This window comes from Vigna umbellata, chromosome 9, assembly GCF_029865625.1.
Source record: "Vigna umbellata cultivar VRB3 chromosome 9, Vumbellata_1.0, whole genome shotgun sequence".
Lineage (NCBI taxonomy): Eukaryota > Viridiplantae > Streptophyta > Magnoliopsida > Fabales > Fabaceae > Vigna > Vigna umbellata.
Genome location: NC_142173.1, coordinates 12,418,453 through 12,437,257, shown reverse-complemented (window position 1 = coordinate 12,437,257; position 18,805 = coordinate 12,418,453). Strand labels below are relative to the sequence as shown.

General features: G+C 33.6%; 1 pseudogene across 1 annotated transcript; it reads left to right on the top strand.

Annotated features, from left to right (window-relative positions):
* The first annotated feature begins 13,865 nt into the window (after positions 1-13,865).
* Positions 13,866-18,805, top strand: LOC148192574 (putative folate-biopterin transporter 4; annotated as a pseudogene). Its single transcript, XR_015782030.1, has 7 exons — positions 13,866-14,111; positions 14,428-14,554; positions 14,994-15,215; positions 15,978-16,419; positions 17,163-17,360; positions 17,450-17,587; positions 18,346-18,805. The product of XR_015782030.1 is annotated as a putative folate-biopterin transporter 4 (transcript).

Sequence of the window (18,805 nt, the reverse complement as noted above, 5' to 3'; positions counted from 1 at the left end):
TAATTTTTGTTAATAAAACTTAAAAATTATAAATGTAAAACAAAAAAATGAAATTTTAGAAGAGATAGTGGTTTAAAAATAATAAGACTTATTTTAATAATTAAAAGTGTTTTAATATAAATAATTTTGTTATTGTTGAATATGGTGAAAATTTATGAAAGTAGTCTTCCTTATGTTGAATATACACATAAGGTTATTTATCTATAGTAAAAGAAATATGGATTAAGTCCAAAATACAAATAAGAAATAATAACAAACTAACTAAAGATAAAAAATAAATATAAAACAAAGATAATATACTAACACTCTCCCTCAAGCTAGTGCATACAAATCATATGTATCAAGTTTGTTATTAATATAATCCATAAAGAGTGAAAATATCTCTTTCTACATTCGAGTGACACCAAATTGTTAATGATTTGCGAAGATGACATAGAAGATGAAATACCAACCCAGAAGACTCCCTTGAGCAATAAATTTGGGAGGTTGCTCCGTGTGTCACATGGTTTAGATTTGCAAAGTCAGCATGTCACGTGAGTGCATTCTTAACATTCACTCAAATTAACAACAATGGTGCAATTGAATCAATTTTAAACAAATAGGGACCTGATTGAGTTAAAAATATAATTGAAGGACCTATTTGAGACGATTCTACTTAAATAGGGACCTCGAAAATGATTAAACCAAATCTGAAATGATCTTAAAAGTCGTTTCTCACAAGGTGATCTTGCTCGTATATCTAATTTGTAGATGGAAGCTGCAACTTTATCTCAAAAAGATCTTTCTATCATAGAGTACTTCATTAAGCTTCAGGTTCTTTGGGATGAAATGGATAGTTTTAGGCTAGACCCAACTTGCACTTGCAAACCAAAATGTTTTTATAATGTTTCATCTCTTATTTCACAAAGGAAACGTGAAAATCGTGTTATGCAACTCCTCCATGGTTGGATGATCATTTTTCAAATATAAAATCTCATGTTCTTTTGCTTGAACCTATCCTCCCATATCAATCTTTTTTATCTAGTTGTTCAACAAGAACAACAGCTTATGGTCGACCATGTTACTGCTCAAATTTGTGGTACTTATGTTTCAACCCTTTCTTCTCAACACACTATTCATACTCCTGTCACATGCACACCTTGCCACCACACTAGTCACACTGAAAATACTTGCTTTCAAAAACATGGTTTCCCTAATTTGTTGAAACAATCGATACCGATTTTGCGCAGTGGAAATATCAAAACAGAGTACGATACGAATTGTTTAAAAGTGAAGAGCTTGTTCAGTCAATTTAAAACATGGTTCCTTTAATTTTCTCTCAAACGTTTTATCAAACAGTTGATGTGCAAAAAATGTAAAGAATGTAGGGAGTAGAAAAATCACACAAATGATTTTTATCCTAGTTCGAATCAAAAGATTCTACGTCCAATCGTTAATCACTATGAATAGTGATTAACCTTTTCACTAAAACACTTTCACAGTTACAATGAAAGTGAATAGAAAATAACAATAACAAAAGCACCTTCCTTCGACAAATGAACCGGAGGAGTGCAGCAAAAACCTTCATTCGACAAACGAACCAGAAGAACTTGTCTAACAAACGAACCGGAAGCAACAACTCTGCCAACTTAAAGAGAACCGCTCCGACCTTTGACACACAAAGCGCAAGCTTCTCCTATTCATAAGACTTGACAAGAGGAGGAACTAGCACTTGAGAACTTCCTCAGATTTCACTATATTCTCAAATTCGTAAATTTGTCTTCTAAAGTGTTTGGCAAAGAGATATATAGTCTACTAGTTCGAAACTGAAAAGACGCATTACAACAGCCACTGATAATCGATTATTGTAAGTGATAATCGATTATCTACAAGACTTGGAACAGTTAGGATATTTAACTCTTCGACTATTCGACACCAGTTCTTCTCCCTCTGCCGCTCGGTTTAATTCGACACATCCTCATGTCGTTCGGTTCAACCCCTTATCACCTCTGTCATTCGGCTCGGTTCCTCACAACTTTCCAACGTTTGGTTTAAGCTCTCATGGCCTTCTTCCATTCGGTTTGAGCCTTCATGACCTTCTGTCGTTCTTTTTGTGTTTCAACTTGTGTTCGGGCTTCAAATGTGTCCGGCTCAAGTCATTATCACCTTTTGCCGTTCGTCTAGGTTCCTTACAACTTTTCAGCGTTCGGCTTGATTCTTCACAGCCTTTCATTGCTCGGTCCGAACTGTTATATCTCGACATGTCTTACGTGCTCTCGGTCATGCCCTCCACTGCTCGGTCCTGTTCATAACTTTACCGCTTAGTCCTATGTTGGTCAATAACGCTCATGTCCTAACTGCTTGGGAACGCTCGTGTCCTGACTGCTTGGGAATGCTCGTGTCCTGACTGCTTGGTCTAGGTCATGAAGTCTACTGTTCGGTCCTTACCGCTCGGTCTTGTTAGTTGCGTTCGGCCATGAACAGTGTTCTGCCTTTAGCTGTGTTTGGCCTTCATCTGATTGTAGCAGTTCAGTCTTCATCTGCATTCACCCGTTGACTGATATCGCCCGTTGACTGATAGCTACCGTTCGGTCTTTGTCTACTTATCTGTCGTTCGGTCTGAATCTTACACTTGTTCTTTTTCTTCGCTGATCATTATGCAGATATGCTTTTAAACTTGATGCAACAAGAGTCTTCATATTCTTCGCTTTGCAACATCATCAAAATTATTAACTTCAAAACACCAATGCTCCTCATTGGTAACAATCTCCACCTTTTTTATGATGATCAAAAATTCCCTGTTTAAAAGCATTGTTTAATATCTGCACAAAATTTAAACTTACAAACAGGTTAGCACTAACTACACTAGAAGTATTTCTCCCCTTTTTTGATCATAAGCAAAAAGTAAGTATACTCCCCCTCAAAGTATTCTCCCCCTCAACAAAAGAAAGATGCAATTCAAATATTATAAAATTTGAAATTTTATAAAATGAGAGGCAAATACATGATGAAATACCAGAGTATAGATAAATGACAAGGTATCTAACAACCTTATATAACTCCCCCTCAAATGGGTACCAGGTAGCACAAGATCATGACATAAGATGTCAAATAGAAATTTCTCCCCATGAATGTCATATTCCCCTGTTCAAACCATTCGACATGCCCCTGTTACTGCTCAGTGTCTCTTGTTGATACCGTTCGGTTGCCTATGTTGTCGTTCGGTACTATCCCAGATCCCATCTATCCTATCCTATATCTTAACAAAATTAGTTTTTGATTACAAGTCAGGATAATCGATTATATCATAATGGTAATCGATTAAATACGCTGGAAGTACGAAAAACATAAAAAAAATAAGAAATCGAAATTCTAAGACATATCTATGACTTCTAAAACTCTTTTAAGATCACCCCTTTTTAGAATTGAGCTTGCACTGGTCTTTCAACTTTTTAGAATGATTTAAAAGTGGCTTTTGAATTGTTTATTTTAGATATCAAACATGTACAAAGTTTTTCCTGCATGTTTCAAGAAATATAGATGTAGCATACAGACCTCAGAAATAAACAATTTAAACCAGCAACTTGTTATCAGCAAAAGATCTAAAAAAACGGTTTTGTGAGTGAAAACACACAAGGCTGTTAAAACTCAAGATTCTTTACCATGAACATGTTTAAATCAGTGAAATGAACTTGTGATCACAACTGATTAATGCTAAACAATAGTGTTTCTAAGATTCACTTATCCAGATCCAATTATGTGTTAAATTAAGCAACTCCACCAACCAATTTTAGATATAATGAGTCAAATAACTTTTGAACACTTAATTTGGCTAAAAAACAATTTAGAAAACTTGAATAAGACACTATGAAATGATTGCAAGATGTTCAACAAAGAATTAGTGGTAAACCAGAATTGGAAACTGGAAAATTTACTCAAACAAGGAAATGTTGTTTCGACAAAATACTTTTAAAAACTATTCTGTTGTGATTTTCACAATAACAACCAGATAATGAAAGATTAAAAAGACAAGAAGAACATAATGCATCAACATAGTTTAAACAACACTTAGCTCAATCACGTGGTGCTCAAACCAAGGCTTTGGATACCACTTAATGGAGTTACTCCCTGATCTGGAGCATTAATTTCAGAAGCAGAATTCCATAGAGCTCTCTTATCCTTTTGTAAGCTTATCCTGCAAAACAAGGCAATAGAGTTTTTGGTCCCCACAATCTCATTTGGGTCCTTTGAGGTTAGAAACAAATTACTTTATAATAGGAATCAAAGCATATTTCCCATTTTGAACATCAAAAAGTTTGATTCTACATTTGTTAGAAGTGTGTCCCTTTTTCATGCAATAAAAAAAACAAACATCATGCATCTTAGTTTTCACAAAGGTGCCTTTTCTAATCCAAACTCTACGAGTTCTCTTACTTGTGGTTTCTTATGTTGATGCATGCTTTTGTTTTTAAAATTATTTCTTTTAAAGCTAGTTGGAGCATATGAGTTAGACTTGGTTGCTTTAGCAAGTAAGTTCTCAAGTATGTCAATATCAAACATATGAGTCTTACAAGATAAACATTCAACAGGTTGTTCATTTGCAATAAACTCAGACAATTTAGTTTCAAGATTACTAACTTTATTTCTTAGTATGACTTCTTCATCTAATGCATTTTCATATTTAATTTTCAATTCCTTAAACTCAATTTTCAAATTTTTATGAGCAGCATCTAATTTTTCAGATTCATTTAGCAATTCAAGAAAAGCTTTTTGCAAATCAAACTCACTAGTTTCAAAGCTAGAGGAACTTACTTGACTTGCAGTGTCATCAGTAATAACCGCCAAACATAGGTTTCTTCTTCATTTGAAACACTTGAGCTACATGAGTCATTATCATTCCAAGCAATGTAGGCCTTCTTCTCTTTGTGAGTTTTCTTTTTCTTTCTTTCTTCACTTTTCTTGTTGTTTGGACAGTCGGTCTTCACGTGTTATCTTTCTCCACATCCATAGCATTTCACACTTGATGAAAAACCTTGATTCTTTTTTCTTTCTCCATGATATTTGTCCTTTTCTTTTTGCTCTCATGAACTTGGCAAACTTCTTTATCATGAGGCTCATGTTTTCCTCATCATCAAAGTCATCATCCTCATTTCTTTTTGAACATTTTCCTTTAGAAATTTCATATTTGAAGGCAAGAGTCTTCTTCCTTCCTTGATCCTCTTTAGCAGTCAATCTATGCAATTCAAGCTTGTGCTCACGAAGCTTTCCAAAGAGAATTGCCATTAACATTTGGGTGAGATTTTGTGCATCTGAGATAGCTGTCACCTTTGGTTGCCAAGACCTGTCCAATAATTTAAAAATTTTACATTTAATTCATCAACATCAAAGGTCTTACCCAAACCAGTTAGATGATTCACTATGTGAGTGAAGCACTTATGAACATCAGAAATTGATTCTCCAGGATGCATTTTAAACATCTCATACTCCTGGATGAGCGTGTTCTTCCTTGTACGTTTCACATCATCAATGCCCTCATGTGTGAATTTGAGGACCTCCCACATTTCCTGTGCTGTCTTACAAATAGAAATCCTATAGAACTCGTCAAGTACAACAACAGATGAAATAATATTACATGCCCTGATGTCAAATTGGGCTCTTTTCTTTCCCTCAATAGCCTAGTTAAAATATGGTTTTTCTACTTCTACACCATCAACAATACTTTTTGGAATATAAGGACAATTTAGTACAACTTCCCAGATGCCTTTGTCAATAGACCCCATAAACATTTCCATTCTGACTTTCCAGAAGGCATAATTATCACTAGTAAAAAGTGGTGGTCTGTTGATGGAAGCACCTTCGACATATACTTGATTTTGATGACCAGCCAGTTTCAAAAAATTTAAAAGAATATCAAAGCAAGCTTTGATACCAATTGTTGAAACAATCGGTACCGATTTTGAGCAGCGGAAATATCAAAACAGAGTACGATACAGATTGTTTAAAAGCGAAGAACTTGTTCGATCAATTTAAAAAAATGGTTCCTTTAATTTTCTATTAAACGTTTTATCAAACATTTGACGCGTAGAAAATGTAAAGAAAGTAGGAGTAGAAAAATCACACAAATGATTTTTATCCTTGTTCGAATCAAAAGATTCTACGTCCAATCATTAATCACTATGAATAGTGATTAACCTTTTCACTAAAACAGTTTCACATTTACAATGAAAGTGAATAGAAAATAAAAATAATAAAATCACCTTCCTTCAACAAACGAACCGAAATAGTGCAGCAAAAACCTTCCTTCGACAAACGAATCGGAAGAGCTTCGTTTGACAAATGAACCAGCAACAACAACTTTGTAAACTTGAAGAGAACCGCTCCGACCTTTGACACACAAAGTGCGAGCTTCTCCTATTCACAAGACTTGACAAGAGCAGGAACTAACACTTGAGAACTTCCACAGATTTCACTATATTCTCAAATTCGCAAAGTTGTCTTCTAAAGTGTTTGGCAAAGAGATATATAGCCTACTGGTCCAAAACTAAAAAGACGCATTGCAATTGCTAGTGATAATCGATTATTGTAAGTGATAATCGATTATCTGCAAGACTTGGAACAATTAGGATATTTAACTCTTCGACCGTTCGACACATCCTGATGTCGTTCGGTTCAACCCCTTATCCCTTTTGTCATTTGGCTCGGTTCCTCACAGCTTTCTAGCGATCGGTTTGAGCCCTCATGGCCTTCTGCCGTTCGGTCTGTGTTTCAACTTGTTATCGGGCTTCAAATGCATCCAGCTCAAGTCATTATCACCTTTTGCCGTTCGTCTAGGTTCCTTACAGCTTTTTAGCGTTCAGCATGATTCTTCACTGGTGCTGAACGGTCGAAGAGTTAAATATCCTAATTGTTCCAAGTCTTGTACATAATCGATTATTACTTACAATAATCGATTATGACTGGAAGTTGTAATGTGTCTTTTCAGTTTTGGACCAGTAGGCTAAATATCTCTTTGCCAAACACTATAGAAGACAACTTTGCGAATTTGAGAATACAGTGAAATCTGAGGAAGTTCTCAAGTGCTAGTTCCTGCTCTTGTCAAGTCTTGTGAATAGGAGAAGCTTGCGCTTTGTGTGTCAAAGGTTGGAGCGGTTCTCTTTAAGTTGACAGAGTTGTTTTCTTCCGGTTCGTTTGTCGAAGGAAGATTTTTTGATGCACTGTTCCGGTTCGTCTATCGAAGGAAAGTGTTCGCTGCTTGCTTTCGGTTCGTTTGTCGAAGGAAGTTTCCTTCCCATTCGTTGTTGATGGATCGGTAAGTGTACCGAATCACATAAGTAATATAAAATGGTAAGACCAAGTATCGTGTCCCAAGAGACTCTCAGAACTAGACATTCGTGTGATAACTTGATTAATTAAGACTTAAAGAAAATAAGATCATTGGTTTCAAATGCAAAAACAGAAAATTAAATATGAATGCAAGTTGATTGATAGTAGAGTAGCACAATGATAAACAAATGTTGTTTAATATGAGATGAGTATGTTGTTGGGGTTAGATTTCGCCAAGTTCCCTCTCATGTATGTAAGAATTCTTCTTTATGCATTAATGTTAACGTCACTCACTAAATCACTTAAACTCGATTCCTTGACGAAAGAAGCCTGTCCTTAATCACTAGTTCATGCAATTTCTAGCATTCCTAGTAATTAAATGTGAAGATCAAGAACTTTAAGATGACCAAGACTCATACCCTCATCCTTGAGAAATATTACTCTTGGGAGTAATTCAACAAGAACCTGAGTTGTAAGGAACCTCCCGGCATTCATGTAATTCATAAATGATGCTATTGAATGAGTTAAACAAAGAAAGCGTTGTAACAAATCAATTACTCTAACAATTAATGAAAAAGCCTATATTATAAAGAATCAATTCAAATACATGAGAGTTCACAAGGTTACATCATCCCCAAACAATAAATAGAGTTTAGTTCACTATAGACATGGTGAAACTAGATAAACAATGGAAAAGAATGAGATAGAAAAACCCTAAAAGTTGAAGATAGAAGCTCCCGCATCCAAATTGGCCTCCAGAGGGTGAAAGAGTGTGCTGCTGCGCTCCTCCTGCCAAAGATACAAAACCTAGGGCGTTTGGGTCCTTTAAATAGAGTCGAATCAAAATAGAAATAAGGTCCGACCCATGTCACTGGTGCTCAAGCGCCCTAAGTGGGGTGCCCGGGTATCGAATGCTACTTTATGGCGCTTAAGCGCCCAAAAGGGGTGCCCAGGTGGTGTGCGGTGCACTTCTAGTGCTCAAGGCCCCCTGAGGGGCGCCCAAGCCTCGCAGATTTTTTCAGCACTACGTTTTTTCTCTTTTTCTGCAGTTTTGCTCGCTCCTTGAGTTCTGACTCCTTCATACTTTGACTCCTCTTCCAAATCACTTCATTAACCTACTAAAACAAGGGAATTTAGTCATAAAATCATTAAGTTCAACCTCAACTCTCTTATTCACACAACTTAATAGAAAAACACGATTCCAAGCAAGTTTCTAGCAGAAAAGGGTTAATGTCAAAATTACATCACAGATAACAGTATTTTAAAACGTTATCACAACCCCAAACTTAGAACTTTGCTTGTCCTCAAGCAAAACAGATTGTAACTCAGCTTTTCAGAACAATTACTACAATGATTCAACATTTTTCAAAACCTTTTTCTTCTAGGACAATAAATCACTTTTATCAACTTAGCATAAGGATGTCAGTCAAGAGGTGCAAATGCCTTAACCCAATCAAAATCAATGTGATGCTCACATAATTCAACAGATGCTATCCTTAAGAATGATTAATCAACCAAGTAAAGATGTAATCAGAAATTCAAAGAACTACTCCTCACCAAGGAAAGTGTTTCACTCAAGTACTCAAAAGTGTATCACTCAAGCACTCAAAAGTGTATCACTCAACTAAAAAGTGTATAGTGAGGTGTTGGTGTCTTTTTCACTCTGCTATCACAATGTCACACAAATTAACTTTGCCTTTCATTTAACCACAATTAAACAAATTCACAAGCAAGTTCTCATCACAAGGGCTTTTTATGGCTTGTAACATGGCTGGGCTAGGAAGGAAATTGGTTTTTCTAGTCAGCAAAATCTTTGAGTTAAGAAAGACATTTATGATTTCATTATTCAAGCACAAACTCTCTTTCTTTTTCCCAGCTTTCCCTTGCATTGAGCTTTTCTTTTCTTTTCTTTTCATTTTTCTTTTTCTTTTGCTTTTTCTTTTCAAGTACTCACTACTTAGCTCAATGCTTTTTCTTTTCCCTTTCTCAATCTTTCCAGCAACCCCAAACTTGAACCTTTGTCAATACCTCATCAAATGTTCTCAACTCAACTCAAGGTAAAGATTTTCAAAAAAAGGTTTATCAAACATACATAAGGCTCAAGGTTCAAAGGTTAGAACTCCAACAATTGGTATCAGAGCTTGCTTTGATATTCTTTCAAATTTTTTGAAAATGGCCGGTCATAAAAATCAAGTATATGCCGAAGGTGCTTCCATCAACATATAACCACTTTTTACTAGTGATAACTATGCCTTCTGGAAAGTCAAAATGGAAAGGCATTTGGGAAGTTGTACTAAATGGTCCTTATATTCCAAAAAGTATTGTTGATGGTGTAGAAGTAGAAAAACCATATTTTAATTGGACTGCTGAGGAAAACAGAAGAGCTCAATTTGATATCAAGGCTCGTAATATTATTTCATTTGCTGTTGTACTTGACGAGTTTTATAGGATTTCTATTTGTAAGACAGCACAGGAAATGTGGGAAGTCCTCAGAGTCACACATGAGGGCATTGATGATGTGAAACGTGTAAGGAAGAACACGCTCATCCAAGAGTATGAGATGTTTAGAATTCAGTCTAGAGAATCAATTTCTGATGTTCAAAAGCGCTTCACTCACATAGTGAATCATCTAACCGGTTTGGGTAAGACCTTTGATGTTGATGAATTGAATGTAAAAATTTTGAAATCATTGGACAGGTCTTGGCAACCAAAGGTGACAGCTATCTCAGAGTCACAAAATCTCACGCAAATGTTGATGGCTACATGAATATTCTACCTACTCTTAAAACCTCTTTAAAATTCAAGTTTGCAAATTACAACGCTTATTGCATGGTCTCAAGCAAGCGCGCCGTCAATGGTATGCCAAGTTACACATTTTTTACTTTCCCATGATTACAAATGTTGTCTCTTTGATCACGCTCTTTTTCTACAACACACTAATGAAAAAATTATAATGCTCATAATCTATGTCGGCTACATCATTATCATTGGAAATAACGGCGATGAAATTCAACATATCACCAACCTCCTTCATTCCACCTTTTGTATTAAAAACTTTGGAGATTTGAAATATTTCCTTGGTCTTGAGGTCATCTGCAACTCCAAAGGCATTCACTTAGCCAACGTAAGTATGTTCTTGATCTGGTTGTTGAAACTGGCTTGCTTGATAGTTCACTCGTGCCCATTCCTATGGTTCCTAAACAATCCTTCCTGCCTTATTGGAAAGCTCATTTATCTTACCACCACCTGTCTTGATATAACCTTATTGTCAACCATCTTAGTCAATTTCTTTCCACATCCAACTCTACCTATCAACAAGTTGTAACTCATGTTCTTAGATACCTCATAGGTACCCTTGTTTTGATATTTTTCTTCACCACAATATACTTTTCAGCTTAAAGCCTTCTACGACTCTGATTGGACCACATGCCCTAATACACTCTATCACTGGGTTCACTATTTTACCTAGATAACTCCCTTATATCCTAGTGCTCCAAGAAACAACAAACAGATTCTTGTAGTTTCTCTAAGGCAGAACATCGATCTAGCGCAAGCACGACTTGTGAACTCTAGTTCTTGACCTTTATATTTCATGATTTTCAACTTCTCATATCTTTACAACGCTTCTTTACTGTGATAACTAATCAACAATATAAATAGATTTTAGTCCGATTATCCATGAGCAGACCAAGTATATCAAGATTGATTGTCATCTCGTTCATGAAAAGGTTGTTGTGGGTTTGATCAAATTATTTCATAACTAAAACCTCACCTCCTCCTTCTTCCAAACCCTTTGTTCCGAGTTGTTGGGACTACAAAATATCTATTCATGAGGAGATTGATAAGCTCTTCATTCTGCATTGTTGAACTATAACTGTGTTATTATCGAAATGTTGTAAAGTTGCTGAGTTGTTATCGAATTATAGATATATTGTTGATCACAGTTTCTATTTCTTCTGTTTTTTTTGTATCTTATATAATCTTTATTTTTTTTTTCCTTTTAAATTTCTTATGATCGTAAAAGAACCATGAGACCTTATAGATAGATTAAAATTTGTTAAAGAGATGTTCTCTCTCTAAGTTTAGAAGCATCATAATATATACAATAGATATTTAAAATATATTGTAGAGTTAATTCAACTATAATATTAAAAAACAAGTGGAACTTCCAAACAATTAGACTAACATTTATGACTTTAGGGTGATGATAATATAACTTCTCTAAATATATATTATTTAGAAGACTGACATAGTGCATAGTCTTTCTCTTAAGTTAAAGAAGGTGATCATACCAAATATTTTATTTTAATTATTTAATGATAGATAGCTGTTATCCATGTGTCTTCTTAAATATAATGAACGCATATTCAACTCATACTTAAAAATTGTTCAGAAACTAAAAAAAAAAATCGTAATCAATGTGCAACTGGTCATCGTCAGATAAAAGTACATTTATTATTTATGCTTCGATTCAGTAGGTTGATACTTTAAAAGGTGATATGAAACATTTGTAGCTCATAAAATAACTGATTTTATATTTTTGATAAAAGTTAAAAAGATATTAAAGTAGTCAGTTCTAAAATATCATATAAATAATGTTTAATAGTTTTTAAAATACTGTCAAAAGCTGCGTTAATATTAAATTAAAAGTGTAAAATTCTTCGCTATTTAAAAAATTAATTTTAATTTCAAAATATTTGCATAAAACAAAACTTGTATTTTTTTTCACATAATAGTGATTGAAATAAAAATAATAATTAATTTGTAAGTATATGTTGTATGAAAAATATAATTGAAACTGTATTGATATTATTATTATAGAGAAAGTAATTTAATTTAAAACAGCACATTAATAATGTGAAATTAAAGCTTTAACAATATTACTACATGTTTATTCTAGTGTGACCAAATATGTGGCGGTAGAAATAACTTTTAGAATAATTTTCTTATTGTCTAATGTTAATTTCAGTTTTATGTAACTTAATTTGGATTAATCATTTAACGGTCCTTTTATTTTTTAGTTTAGGCAAAGAACCTCATTTAAATTGACCAATAAGTACATTCGAATAAGACAAGTAAAGTTTTTAATAATTTGTCACAATTAATAAATTATTCTATGAATTTAATATTTCAAATCCATACCTTATATTATTGTTCAAACATTCATTTACTTTCAAATTTATATTAATTATTAATCATTCAAAATTAAGATTAATAAATTTTAAAATAATTATCACTTATTTATTTTTAAACATACTTTTTTATATTTATTATTTAAAATTATATATTGTTCTTATTTCTTCTTTTAATGATATATTATTATTCCTAACCGTTATGAATAATGCATTTAAACATTTAATGGTTTTCCTTTCTATTATGTTTAAATTACTATTTTAATATAACGTTTTTATTTTTTATTGTTTTATTTTTTTTATTGAAATTAATTTTAAATTCATTGTCATTTAAAATTTTCAAAAATTAAAAAAAATTGTATTGATTCTTTTATAGTTTACTAATTATATTTAAAAAATTCCTTCTTTGTGTTTTTCCGTGAAAACTAAAAGTAAAAAACCATGTCAATATTCAATTTTTAGAAAATTAAATTCAGTCTGATCTTAGAATGATCATAAATTCTGCTCCATGATTCTGACATTGAACAATAAACATGTTTACTGTGGTAAATAAAGTGGATAATACCTTTTTGAAAGAAAGTATATATCTCTGAAAATATCACACAATTGTATGATTAATAGTACAATTTTATTTATTTTTTCTATAATAAATCTATTTCAAACAAAAATTTTCCCAATTCATTCGGTTCCATCGAGCCAAATTTGCATTATGAACGAATGCTAAAATTGAAAAATTGGTCGAAATTAACGTCAGGTTTTTATTTTTTTCCTTAATTTTTTTATTTCTTATTTCATTAATTTTTGGAGAAAAATGAAAAATTTCACCAAAAATTTCTCATGATCAAATTCTTAGTATATTTTCTGTGTTGGACGACATTGATTATAGCTGGAAATTCAACCTTCTAAAACCCAAATTCCAATCAGGTTTCTAACATTTAAATATATTATGCGCGGTTGAAAATTCTGTTTTTCAAAAGTTAAATTTTCAATTTATTTTTTAGTATTAATAATACTATTTCACGTTATGAATTTGATTTTTTAATAACGGAATTCTTACATGAACAGATTTATTGTAGTAAATAATATTACCATATGTTTAATTGAAGAAATATTGTTTTGAGATGAGCTTATAGAAAAAAAATCAATAAAATTTATTCGGTAAAAATGAATAATTAAAAGGTATGTTAAAGTATGAGAATTAGACTTTCAAATACAAGAACAGTCAATACAAATATATTGGCCAATCAAAGGCCATTTTAGAAAAAAGTCAAACTGTCACTGTCACTTTCCAGTGGGTCCCTGTTGCAAACGTGGCAAAATCTGGTTCGACTCATGAACGTGTAAGTCATACAACTAAATTACGGAGATAACCCCGTTGAAGCGAACTTCAAACGTAATGGGAAGGGACAAAACCGTCAAAATGAATAACTCACATACCTGTTGAAACCGTTGGGAGGGAAAACGGAAATTGTTGTCTTTGTCCCTGCTTTGAAACACAGCACTGGAATGAATCAGCACCATCTTCGTAGTGAGAACTGAGAACACCCAAGAAGGCACAAGCAAAAGGGTTCCGAAGAGTGAGGTTTTGTGTCGACAATGATCCAATGGACGAAGCAGTTGAATGCTGCATTTGGGGCTGTCTTTCTTTGGCTGATTTGCTTGATTTACTTCACCCAGGTCTCTATTCTCCACCCTTTGTCTTCTTTTCATCTAAACTTTTAACTTTTTTGTGGATTTGATGGTGGTTTTAGTTTACTTTCCCCTTTTCTTTAAGATCTGATTCTGACCGTTTCGTTTTGGTTTTCTTAAAATGGGTATTACTGGTCAATTCATTTGTTTTGTCCTTTTTCCGTGGACAATTTCTCTGAACCAGGGCTTTTTTTACGTTTTCTGAGAAATGATTATTTTATGATTTTACCCGCTGATATTGGATTGCTGGAAGGGTAACTAATATCTTGCATTTTTGTTTTATCCTTTCAATTAATTAATGCAGGGTTTTAGGTCTTTTGTGTGGACAGCGATTTCCTACCAGCTTAAAGATAATCTGAAGTTGTCACCTTCAGCTTCCCAATTGTGTTTTCAGTAGCGTTTTTTCCATGGAGCATTAAACCGTTATATGGGTATGGATCATTGCTTTTTCAAATTGATTAGAAACACCAATAAGAGGGAGGTTTGTCATGCATAGAAAGTAGTAATTATAAAACTAATGTATTCTCTATCTTATGGTAGATTTTGTAATTTTTTTTTTCCATTTCATTAAAGCAAAAGCTCGAGGTTTTCAAAATGACAGATCTTCACATCAAATGGGAAAAAAATGTGACACAGATGCACAATGCAATATCCTAAATTATGGATGAATAAGTAACCTCTAAATTCAGTGTGAAGAGTAACTTCATCATCAGAAATTTTACTATTGTTTTTATGTACCTCTCCAATCTACAGAAGTGTGTCGACTGTTAAAAGCTGCAGTTTAATTAGCCGTTGTATATGTGTAACTGTTAGTTTACTGAATAATTTTACACTATCTCCTTGCAATCTGATTTGGCTACTGATACACAGAATACTCTCTGATTGCATTCCAATTAAAGGAAGAAAACGGAGTCCCTACTTAGTGATTGCTACTGTGCTTTCCCTAGTGCCATGGTTGGTTTTAGGCTTAAATTCAACCTTGAGGGATTCAACATGGCACCTGATGGTATTGTTGACTGCACAAAACTTGGGCTCAGCCATGGCGGATGTTGTTGTTGATGCAATGATAGCCGAGGCAGTAAGATTTGACCGGTATGTTTGTATCACAGGTTCCTGATTCTCATTTTCTGCAGACAAACTTCATATTGAATAGTGTTCCTACCTATAGAGGTATTGGTAAATCAAAAATATGGAACAACAAATAAACAAAAATGCAGAAACAAAAAGATGCATAGAACATTAGAATTGTAGTTCAAAATTTGTAGCCTGTTTGCAATTTTTTCAATCTTCAAAACAAGGATAAAAGACAAAATCAAATACTGTGTGATCAATGGTGAACATGTTAATGTCAATGGTGTGCGTGTTGATTCTTGATCACTTAAATGAAATTTTGAAAAGGAACAGGGAGTGAGTGTTTTTTATAATCATTTCTAATTGTTTGCTACCATGTTTAAGTTAATAGACACTGAAATATTTTATATTCTTTTGCCAGAAACTTTTATATTGATTTTATACTAGCATGTCACCCATCTCACTGAAACTGAATTATATATAGTTAGCTCTTGCTGTGAACACACAAATTTCTAATCTTTCAATATAATGGATTAATCAAGGCTGTTACCAATACAGATTTAATTTTGTAACTTTTGTTCCTTACCTTTAACTTAGCCTTAGTTCAGTTATCAGACCCATAGATAAGGTTTGACCTAGAGGGTTTCTGAACCTTAATGGTGGATATTTTATATCTTATATTGGTATCTAACCTTCGTTTGACTCTGGAGTATGATCTTTGTTCATGTAATATTTCTGAATGCTTTTCTTACAGCCTGATTAAGTTCATGCTTTGTTGGTCAGGGCCTCCTTTGGAGGAGATCTCCAGTCAATATCATGGTTTTCTATGGCTTTGGGAGGAATATGTGGGAGTTTGTTAGGAGGATATGCATTATCCAATTTGCGATAGATGCTATTTTTCTTCTATTCTGTGTGCTACCATGCATACAGTTATTATCATGCTGTTTTGTGGATGAGAACTCACTAAATAGGAAAATTTCACAGAGGATTCAACTGTAACAGATTCACATATGAATATTCTAGATGAAGGTAGTCTTTAACAAAACGTCCCACAGCAGCACAAGAAGAAGAAAGAAGGGCAAAAAGAACGCAAAGGGGAGATCAGTAAATAGCAGAAATTCAAGGACTTTGAAGAAAGAGGACTCCTGGTATCAAAGTGGTTCCATTCTTTGAAAGAAGCTATTTATGATTTGTGTCGTGCATTTAGACAGCCAATGATTTGGAGGTAACTAACGTAATATTTAAAGTTTTTGTCTGGTGTGAATATTTTCAATTCTGAGTGTTTTATTTATCTGTATAGTTTGAGTAAACCTGCAACCTGAATCCTCTTACCTCTTCCTTACTTCGGATATTAAACATGTTCACCTAGTTTCTGCAACCATCTAACTACATAGACACGGAAGGTTACTTATGTAAACTGCAGCCTGTTAAAATAATTATCTCCATCTTTCTTCACATCATGACCTTTATATCTTTGAAAGAAGAGTACTATTAACATAATCTCTAGCATCCTTTTTCCTATTGACTCTAGAAACAAAGAGATGTTACCATCAAATGATTTTCTGTAATGGTTCAGAACTGTGAATTAGTTTGGGTGAATGATTTGTTGAAGAACACTGAACATTTGATATCATTTTTATCCTAAAATCTCTAATATAAGGTACCCTGAATTATATACAGAAATGCATGGGAAAGAATCCAGGAAACGGAGAACCTAATAACTCAACAATATTTAATGAACCAAGTAATCTGAACTTGGTAACCTGAATTTTTTTCTACACAAACTAACAAGTAATTTAACAGAACACTAGTAAAAACATGTGAGATATTTATGCTTTACATTTTTATACTCTTCTGCATGTGTGCGTTTGTGTAAGGCCTTACCTAGTGAAGCTAATTCATGTCATGCATATGCTATAACATGGTCATTGGTCACTAATAATCTTTGTCGTATGTTGTTGAGGGCAGACCTATGTCTTGGTTTTTCCTTGCTCACATTACCATTCCGGATCTTTCAACTGTCATCTTCTACTTTGATACGGAGGTTTTAAAGTTAGAAGCATCTTTCCTTGGGACTGCAAAGGTTGTTGGTTGGTTGGGACTTATGCTGGGAACCTTCATCTATAATCGTTTCCTAAAGTATATGACCCTACGAAAAATCCTCATGTAAGAAACTAAGGATTATTTTTCTTTTGTGGATGGCTAACTAATGAATATTTAACATACTGATATGGTTTCATCCTGATAACAAACAGGTATGCCCATATTGGGTTGGCCTTCTTGAGTCTTCTGCAGATTGTGGTAGTTTCTAGGAAAAATATTGCCTTTGGCATCTCAGACAAGATTATGGTGCTTTTTGGCTCAGCTCTTGTGGATGGAATCAATCAATTCAAGTTAGTTACTGCTTCACTTTTTATTTAGTTAAAGATGCACATGGCTGTATATGTGAAAATTACGTCCAAGATAAAAACATAATAAGCTTGAAAAACTTGTTATTTTATGCATATAATTTGAGTATTTTGAATACCCTTTCAGATCCTCAGTAGTATATGGGGCTTTCTGTTTAGTCCCTAAATGTGTTGAAATTCAAAATCAGTGTCTGAAAATAAGACCCGTTAATGAAAAAAAAGGAAGGGGCAAGAAGAAAACGAGTATGTTTTATTGAGATTTTAAGAAGAACAAGAATATTAAAAAGATGAAAAAAGAAGAAGAAATGGGAGAATATACAGAAGAAAAAGGAAGAAGAAGATGAAGAAGGAGGAAGAAGGTCTAGTTTCAAGACAAAGAAAAAGAAAAGCTTGTTTGATCATTAAATATTAATTTTAATTATAATTTAGTTTGGTCCTTGCAAACTTGACACTCCTGTGAAAGACATGGTGGAAAGTTACATGTCATTTAACATCCCATGCCAACAAAATTAAGAGTTAGTTAACTCCATCCATTTAAGGGACTAATGTGAATAATAGATTTTATATTAGACAAAAGACGACATACACTTCAAGGATCTGAAAGGCTATTCAACTGCTAGAATACACTGATAGTGTAAATGTTTTTGCTGCTGGAATCACAATGATTTGAACTAATTTTTGAGTTACACACTTAGTTTCAATTTCTAACCGTCATTTTTTCTGAAAAAAAAAATGTTCTGCAGGTTTATGCCTTTCTTGATCTTATCTGGACAACTATGTCCTCCAGGAATTGAAGGGACTTTATTTGCCCTTTTCATGTCAATAAACAACTTGGGAACCACACTAGGGTCTTTCTTGGGTGCTGGTTTGGCTTCTGTGTTGAACATTGATTCAGGATCATTTGACAATCTTCTCTTGGGCATCATAATTCGTGCCTTGTGCAATTTCATCCCAGTTGCTTTTCTGTTTCTGATACCAAAGGAAGCTACTGGTTCATCAACATAGATTTTGACCATTGGCTTAACTTCATTAGACATTCTAGGACTACCATAGTTGATAGTTTACACATGTAAACGGGGAAGTTTTAGAAGAAATGAGGGTAACATGATAATCTGGTTTACACAGTGATTGTATATACTATTATACTGCAATTTTGGTCAACAAGACCATTTTACATGCAAAATTGGAAAGGTGGTTGGTTAA